Source organism: Saimiri boliviensis, chromosome 8 (genome assembly GCF_048565385.1).
Source record: "Saimiri boliviensis isolate mSaiBol1 chromosome 8, mSaiBol1.pri, whole genome shotgun sequence".
Classification (NCBI taxonomy): domain Eukaryota; kingdom Metazoa; phylum Chordata; class Mammalia; order Primates; family Cebidae; genus Saimiri; species Saimiri boliviensis.
The window spans coordinates 81,205,273-81,213,471 of record NC_133456.1 but is presented as its reverse complement, the minus strand read 5'-3'; the positions used below and the strand labels follow the sequence as shown (position 1 = coordinate 81,213,471).

Sequence of the window (8,199 nt, the reverse complement as noted above, 5' to 3'; positions counted from 1 at the left end):
CACAGGGTGTTAAAGTTGGAATTACCCTTTTGCCAATTGGGGAAATAAACCCAGGGTAGAGAAGGAAAACTTTCAAGGTCAAATTGTAATTAACGACAAGCTGGCATTAGACCCCAGGTTTTTCCAGTCCCTAGACAAGTGGTTTCTCCCATTCATCAAATGGCCTGTCATAATATTGCTTGTTGAATTAAAGTAGGAATTCCAGGCAGTCTTCAAGATCAGTGTGGTAGACAGCAATGCTGAAGGTGGGGTGGAAATGGGGTCCTTAGTTCCTTAAAATTCCCAAGCATGTAGGATACTGTCTATGGAAAAGACCCTCCAAATCCATCAGTTTACTGATGCAACTAAAAACTAAGAAAATACCTTAAATCTGGTTATCTTGTAAGCAAAGTCTAGATTAATGCTTGACAAATCAACTTCTAGACCTCTGGATATTGTGATAAAATCATCTCTTTTAAATGCAATTTCAGGCTGGGTGTGGTGGCTCACACCTGTAATCCCAGCACTTTGGGAGCATTATTTACAATAGCCAAAAGGTACAAATGACCCAAATATTCATCAACAGATAAATGTATAAACAAATTACAGTATATACATACAATGGAATATTATTCAGCATAAAAAGAAATGGGGCACACTTACACATTCTGGAACATGAATTAACTTAAAAACATTAAGCTAAGTGAAAGAAGCAAGACATAATATCTCATTATCTTATATAATAATAATATCTTATTATCCATTTATATAAAATTTTCAGAGTACGTAAGCAGACAGAAAGTAGATTAGTGTTTACCAAGAGTTGGGTAGATGAAAGAATGTGGAGTGACTGCCTAATGGGGACAAGGTTTCCTTTTGGGGTAATGAAAATGTTTTGATGGTGGTTGCATAACAATGTGAAGGTATTAAGTATCATTGAACTATTCGTTTAAAAATGATTAATTTTATGTTAGGTACATTTCATCTCAATTTTTAAAGAAAATTAACAATTAAGCTGTCACCCTAAAATCCCAACTACATTTTTACAAGTCTCTAATTAATCATTGATTTTTAAAAGAAACAACAAGTCAAAACAAAAAACCCACATCATTTTAACTGGTGCTGTGATCTTGGCTGTTCTACATACAGATTTTGGCACTAAAGAGATATTAAGAAATATTTTCAAACCAAAATAAACTACATTACTAAATTTGGATTTTAAATCACAGGTTTAAAAAAATCTCCTTTCATCTTAGTAAATTCTATATAAAGTATACAAGAATAAACTTGCATCCTCCTATGAGATATATTGAGACCCTATTTTATCATTTTGACATTAATTACTAGAAAACTATGAATAAGAAAAATCTATGACAACTGATGATTATACGGTTTGACTCTGTGTCCCCACCCAAATCTCACCTTGAATTGTAATAATCCCCACATGACAAGGACGGGGCCGGGTGGAGATAATTGGATCATGGGGGCAGTTTCCCTCAATAAGTCTCATGAGATCTGATGGCTTTATAAATGGAAGTTTCCCTGCACAAGCTCTGTTGCCTGCCACCATGTAAGACATGTTTTGCTTCTCCTTTGCCTTCCATCATGACTGTGAGGCCTCCCTTGCCATGTGGAACCGGGAGCCCATTAAACCTCCTTCCTGACTTCCTCTTTCCCTCGGAGTGGGCAGCGGCCTGTGCAGCAATGGCCAAGATCAAGGCTCGAGACCTTCCCAAGAAGCAGCAGGAGGAGCTGCTGAAACAGCTGGGAGACCTGAAGGTGGAGCTGTCCCAGCTGCGCGTCGCCAAAGGGACAGGCAGCACAGCCTTCAAGCTCTCTAAGATCCGAGTTGCGGGTGTTCTCACAGTTATTAACCAGACTCAGAAAGAAAACCTCAGGAAATTCTGCAAGGGCAAGAAGTGCAAGCCCCTGGACCTGCGGCCGAAGAAGGGCGCCAGATGCCACCGTCTCAACAACCACAAGGAGAACCTGAAGACCAAGCAGCAGCAGCAGAAGGAGCAGCTGCAGCCCCTGCAGATGGTCGCAGTCAAGGCCTGAGTGGCGCACTGTCAATAAAGCACCGCTGGCTTGAGGAAAGAAAAAAAAAAAACACCTCTTTTCTTTATAAATTACGCAGTCTCAGGTATGTCTTTATTAGTAGTGAGAAAACAGACTAACACAGATGGAGTAGGGCCATGTTCGTGTAGCAGAAGTCTATTATAAACACACTAAAAGATCTGAATTAATGGAGGAATTTCGGATGTCCTAGAAGTGTGTTTGAAGTGTATCAAAGTCTAAGACTTTCAAAAGCAGTTGTGCACCTGAGCAGATTAAGTGACAAATCAGCCTGTTACTATAGATAATAGCTAGTTCTCAGCTACAACTGGGCTGGTGCTTGATCAGACATAATAACACCCACTGATTTGAGCTCAAAAGGATGAAGCTTGCTGAAGATTGATATTCTACCTCAAATCCTTACTTAATGTCAGTGGGGACACAATTCATTTAACCTCAGAAGACTTGGTAATTTATTATAACATTATTCAAAGCATTTTGCAGGACAGTCTCGCTTCCTCCACTTATTTTTGATCATTGACTGACAGAATCTTTTTCTCTATCTTCATTTCTTCCCAGGTTCATTCTCCCTTTTCTTTCTCTTCCCTTTTGTTCTGAACAGGCAGTTTTGATGTCAAGAGCTGGAGATGGATATGTACTGGTTGTTACCCACTACTCAAAAATCAGACCTGAATAGGTAGTCAGGACATTTCTTAAGCAACATGGAATGAATTTTTTTCCCCACTAAGTTTAAGCTAATATTTTCCTATGACTGACAAAGAGAGACACTGATAAAGAAAACCCAAAAGTTACCACCAGAATTCATCTTGAGATCTCATTTTGCTGCCCAGTTTCCCAGATGTTAAAGGGGTGAATCTTAGAGTTTGACTCTTTGTAACATCTGTGAGAAATATAAATGAGGTGTGAAATGAAAACAGGAAATGTAACAGAGAAAAAAATAAGATCTTGAACTAGACAAAAACAGATTAATCACCTTCTAAAAGACTCAGAATGAACACGTTTGAGCTCCTACCTTGAGCCAGGCAATGAGATAGGCACATAATATAGGTGAGACAGAGGATACCAAAAAGAATAAAGACTCATAAGTTATGGCCACTCCCTTCCAAGATAGAATTTGAGCTGGGACTTGAAATACATGGTTTTGACAGTTAGCAAAGTGAAGTGTGGTCGGTCACACCAAAGCAGTAGTATACATATTACACCTGATTTAATAGACTCAAAAATGTAACTTCGATTCTTGCTCATTTAGAGGCTGATTACCTAGACACATTTATAGTTTTTAGTCATCCTTGAATGTAAGCTTTTCTTTCACTGTGACAGATTTTTGTCATTTCAGGTTTGTACATATTTTGGAAATTTTGTGTAATCTTGAGTACTTTGCTTATTACAGCTAAAACTGGTTCTCCCAGCCAAAGTAATTTCCTCCCTCCTCTGTGCTTCCACAGAACTCTGTTCACACCTTTATAGAGCACAGATTACACTGTATATTAATTATCTGTTCCTTTCTGGCTCCTTCACCAGAGTGAGAACTCCTTGCAGCAAGTGATTATATTTTCTTGAGACAGGAAAACATTTTGGTCAGGCATTGGACACTCCACTCCTTCTTCCCAAGTTCAAATTTTTATTTCCTATCTTGCTGTATAACCTTAGGCAAGTTATTTGTTAACCTCTCTCTGTTTCAATTTCTTCCCTTGAATAATAATAAAACTACCTCATGGGGATGTATTGTGAACATTAGATTAGATATATATGGTACTGTCTACAGTGCTTAGCACATGTGAAAGATCAATAAATGCAGATTCTCATCCCGTAGCCCACAGTTCCTACCATATGGTAAGTATTTAATACAAGTTCATAGAAATATTAAGTTAACAAATAATTTTACAAGAGCTGCCTAGGTCGGGGAATAGTTTTAGTCTACTTCTCCTGTCAAAATATCCTTTGCATAAAAAGAGAAACCCCTTTCCGACATTCCGTGATGATGGAGTGAGTCACTCATTTCCCGTTGGCTTGGTGGGGAAATGATGGTAACTGTTTCTTCCTCATCTTATTCAGAAACTGCGAGACCCAGCTGAGAACTGAAGACAGGGAGTAATAGTCGAGGTGCAGCTGAAAGGGTCCCTGGCCTTGCAGTTCTCTGGGGGCTGTGAGCACATTTTACATGCTGGCGCTTTACTAAACCCTTCACATGTATTAACTCATTTAATCCATACAACAAATCCTTGAGGTTAGTGTTACAAGCTTCATTTCACAAGTGAGGAAATTGCAACACAGAGAGTTGAAGTAACCAGCTCCAGATCACACAGCTACTAAAGAGCAGAGCTGGGAAGAGAACAAAGGCTGTTAACAGTTTGTGCTTCAGTTCAGTACCCGAGACAGCTTCCCTGATTACCTTGATGTCACTATTCCCCTGTTGTGTGGAAATCCCGTCATGGCAGTTTTCTTATCTTCCTCTCCAACCGAACTGTGGGCCTCTTGTTGGTATGGCCCACATACCCCCTGATTCCCCAGCTCCTGTCATTGTGTCTGGCACATAGTGTGTATTTAATACAATTGAGGAAATGGATGAATTATTGCACACATTGAAAGCAGAGCTGTAGGCAGAAGATATTTTGTTGGATTTATGTGAAGAGATGGAAAGCAGAGGAATCATGTCTGCATCCATTTCCTCTAACTGATCGAGCTCCCGGCACGACACCTAACCTCTTCTGAATCCAATGGCTCTGTGATGATGAAACTGGAGTCTTCCTTTCCATAACCCTCATCAAAACATTTCAAACAAATCGCCAAATGGGAATCACTTAGCGTGCCTTTCCCCATGTTGGTTTCAGAATTCCATAAGGGCTTTCATTTCAAACTCTAAACAGCCCCTTTGCCCATTTGTTCCCTCCTGGCATGGTTTAATTTTCCCAAACTGTACCCTCCATGGTAACTGAGGCCCCATACATCTGCAGAACTCTCTCAAAAGAAACAGTCCTCCACAGTTGGAGATATATTGCGTCTAAGGATTGAGCTTGCGAAAGTCTACCAAAGAAGCCCTTCATGCACAGGTCTTCACAGCACATTTATATCAGGAACTGAGGTGCTTTTCCTGCCTTGAGTGACTTCTCTCCACATGTCTGAGGGCAGAATTGGACTCCTTACTGAGCTACACTGTTGCCTAAAGATATCATTAAGAATCTGGGCCGGGCGCGGTGGCTCACGCCTGTAATCCCAGCACTTTGGGAGGCCGAGGTGGGTGGATCACAAGGTCAAGAGATCGAGACCATCCTGGTCAACATGGTGAAACCCCGTCTCTACTAAAAATACAAAAAATTAGCTGGGCATGGTGGCACATGCCTGTAATCCCAGCTACTCAGGAGGCTGAGGCAGGAGAATTGCCTGAACCCAGGAGGCGGAGTTTGCGGTGAGCCGAGATCGCGCCATTGCACTCCAGCCTGGGTAACAAGAGTGAAACTCCGTCTCAAAAAAAAAAAAAAAAAAAAAAAAAAATGAATTTAATGGGCCAGGCGTGGTGGCTCACGCCTGTAATCCCACCACTTTGGAAGGCCGAGGCAGGCAGATCATGACGTCAGGAGTTTAAGACCAGCCTGGCCAACATGGCGAAACCCTGTCTCTACTGAAAATACAAAAATTAGCTGGGCCTGGTAGTGCATGCCTGTAATCCCACCTGCGAGGGAGGCTGAGGCAGTAGAATGGCTTGAACCCAGGAGGCGGAGGTTGCAGTGAGCCGAGATTGCATCACTGCACTCCAGCCTGGTGATAGATTAAGACCCTATGTCCAAAAAAAAAAAAAAAAAAAAAAAAAAAAAAAAAAAAAAAAAAAAAAAAAAGAAGAAAAGAAAAAGAAAGAAAGAAAGAAGAATAAGGATTAAAGATTGATTGCAGGATATTTTCCTGAGGAATAAACTTCAATTTGTAGCCAGGAATTAGAGTGCTTACAACAGGTTTTCTGTGGGCTCAAATTACATTTTCTCAATAATCTCCATCACTTCATCTGAGAAATCATCTGAGCCATCCCTGCTCAGGTTCAGGTTTTATTTCTTTCCAACTTCCTACGACTACACGACTGTGACACAGAATTCTCTCTAAACAACATACGCATACACATTTACACATACAGACACAAATACACACAGACATAGACATGCACACTTATACACACACACACACACACACACACACACACACACACACACAGAGTCATCTGTTCCAAAACTAGATCTAGGGCTCATTCAAGTAATTTTCATACACTTGAACAGAAAGCAAATAAATTTGCACAGTTTAGTAATGTGTACATTCTTTGGATCACTATATAAACCATTTCTATCATCAACCTTCATAAAATTGAGTTGTTTTACTGCAACGTTAAGAAAGTAAGTCAGGCCGGGTGCGGTGGCTCACGCCTGTAATCCCAGCACTTTGGGAGGCCGAGGCGGGTGGATCACGAGGTCAAGAGATCGAGACCATCCTGGTCAACATGGTGAAACCCCGTCTCTACTAAAAATACAAAAAATTAGCTGGGCATGGGGGCGCCTGCCTGTAATCCCAGCTACTCAGGAGGCTGAGGCAGGAGAACTGCCTGAACCCAGGAGGCGGAGGTTGCGGTGAGCCGAGATCGCACCATTGCACTCCAGCCTGGGTAACAAGAGCGAAACTCCGTCTCAAAAAAAAAAAAAAAAGAAAAGAAAGAAAGAAAGTCATTGTTACTTAATTTATGAAAAATACAAATTCCCCTTTTTTTTTAATTGCCCTACTCCTGTATGGCTTACTGACAGTAAAAAATGAAAATGACCTGACCCACTGCTTTCTCCTGGTATCATCAGCCTTCTTTTGCTCATCAAATATTTATTGACCCTCAATGTGCAGAGCACAGGATACTGTAATACTTCTTACCTATTATTCTGATTAGCCAACTTGGAAATAAAACTAAAAGTGAATCATATTAATAATGAATTAAAACTAATATTCAGGGAAAGGTTGTACCCTAACGGGAAAATTTAGAAAAACTCATGGGACTATCTATACCAGTGGTTTTCTAAAATTTTCTTAACTTCAAAAACTCATCACATAAAATTTTAATTGGGAACTCACTATATCAAATGAAGGTCATATCCTAATTGAGGTGGCTGAACATGAGAGAGAAGTCGAGACTGGCCAGCATATTCAAACTGCCTCACGGCATGCAGTCGAGTCTAGTCCTCTTATCCATACCCATAAGAAGTTGTGCTCACCTGCTCGATTGAAGCTTCCCTTATTGTAATAAGCTGTTTTACACTCCCATCAATAGTCTATAGACTTCAAATCTTGGAAACCTGAATCCTTGTTCTTGGCCCCATTTGCCAACAAAATGTCTAATTAGGACAAACACTATTCTCAGAATTTAGAGCATCTGAGGCTGGGTGTGGTGGCTCATGCCTGTAATCCCAGCACTTTGGGAGGCGAAGGCCGGCAGGTCACTTAAGCTCAAGAGTTTGAGACCAGCCTAGGCAACATGGTGAAACCCCATTTCTACAAAAACTACAAGAATTATCTGGGCATGGTGGCATGTACCTATAGTCCCAGCTGCTTGGGAGGCTGAGGCAGGAGGATCACCTGAGCCTGGGAGGCAGAGGTTACAGTGAGCTGTGACTGCACCACCATCCTCCAGCCTGGGTGATAGAGTGAGAGCCTGTCTTTAAAAAAAAAAAAAAAAAAAAAATTAGAGCATGTGTCTGTGAATCATGATATCTTCATGAACCTAGTGGAAAATGTCTAGATCCTGAAGCATTTTAAACGGGACTGGATGAGAAAAATAAGCAGTTCAATATATGGAACTGGGATAGCTGGCTAGCCATATGCAGAAAAGTGAAACTGGACCCCTACCTTTCACTGTATATGAAAAATAACTCAAGATGGATTAAAGAGTTAAACATAAGACCTTGAACTATAAGAATATTAGAAGAAAACCTAGGAAATGACATTTTGGACATCGATCTTGGGAAATAATTTGTGACTAAGTCCTCAAATCAATGGCAATGAAAGCAAAATTGGCAAATGGAAACTAAGGAGATTCTGCATAGAAAAAGAAACTATCAACAGAGTAATCAGACAACTTGCAGAACGGGAGAAAATATTTGCAAACTGTGCATGTGACAAAGGTCT

The 8,199-nt window shown here is 40.6% G+C and overlaps 1 pseudogene; it reads left to right on the top strand.

Annotated features, from left to right (window-relative positions):
- The first annotated feature begins 1,200 nt into the window (after nt 1–1,200).
- Nucleotides 1,201–2,037, top strand: LOC101043948 (large ribosomal subunit protein uL29 pseudogene; annotated as a pseudogene).
- Nucleotides 2,038–8,199: the final 6,162 nt, after the last annotated feature.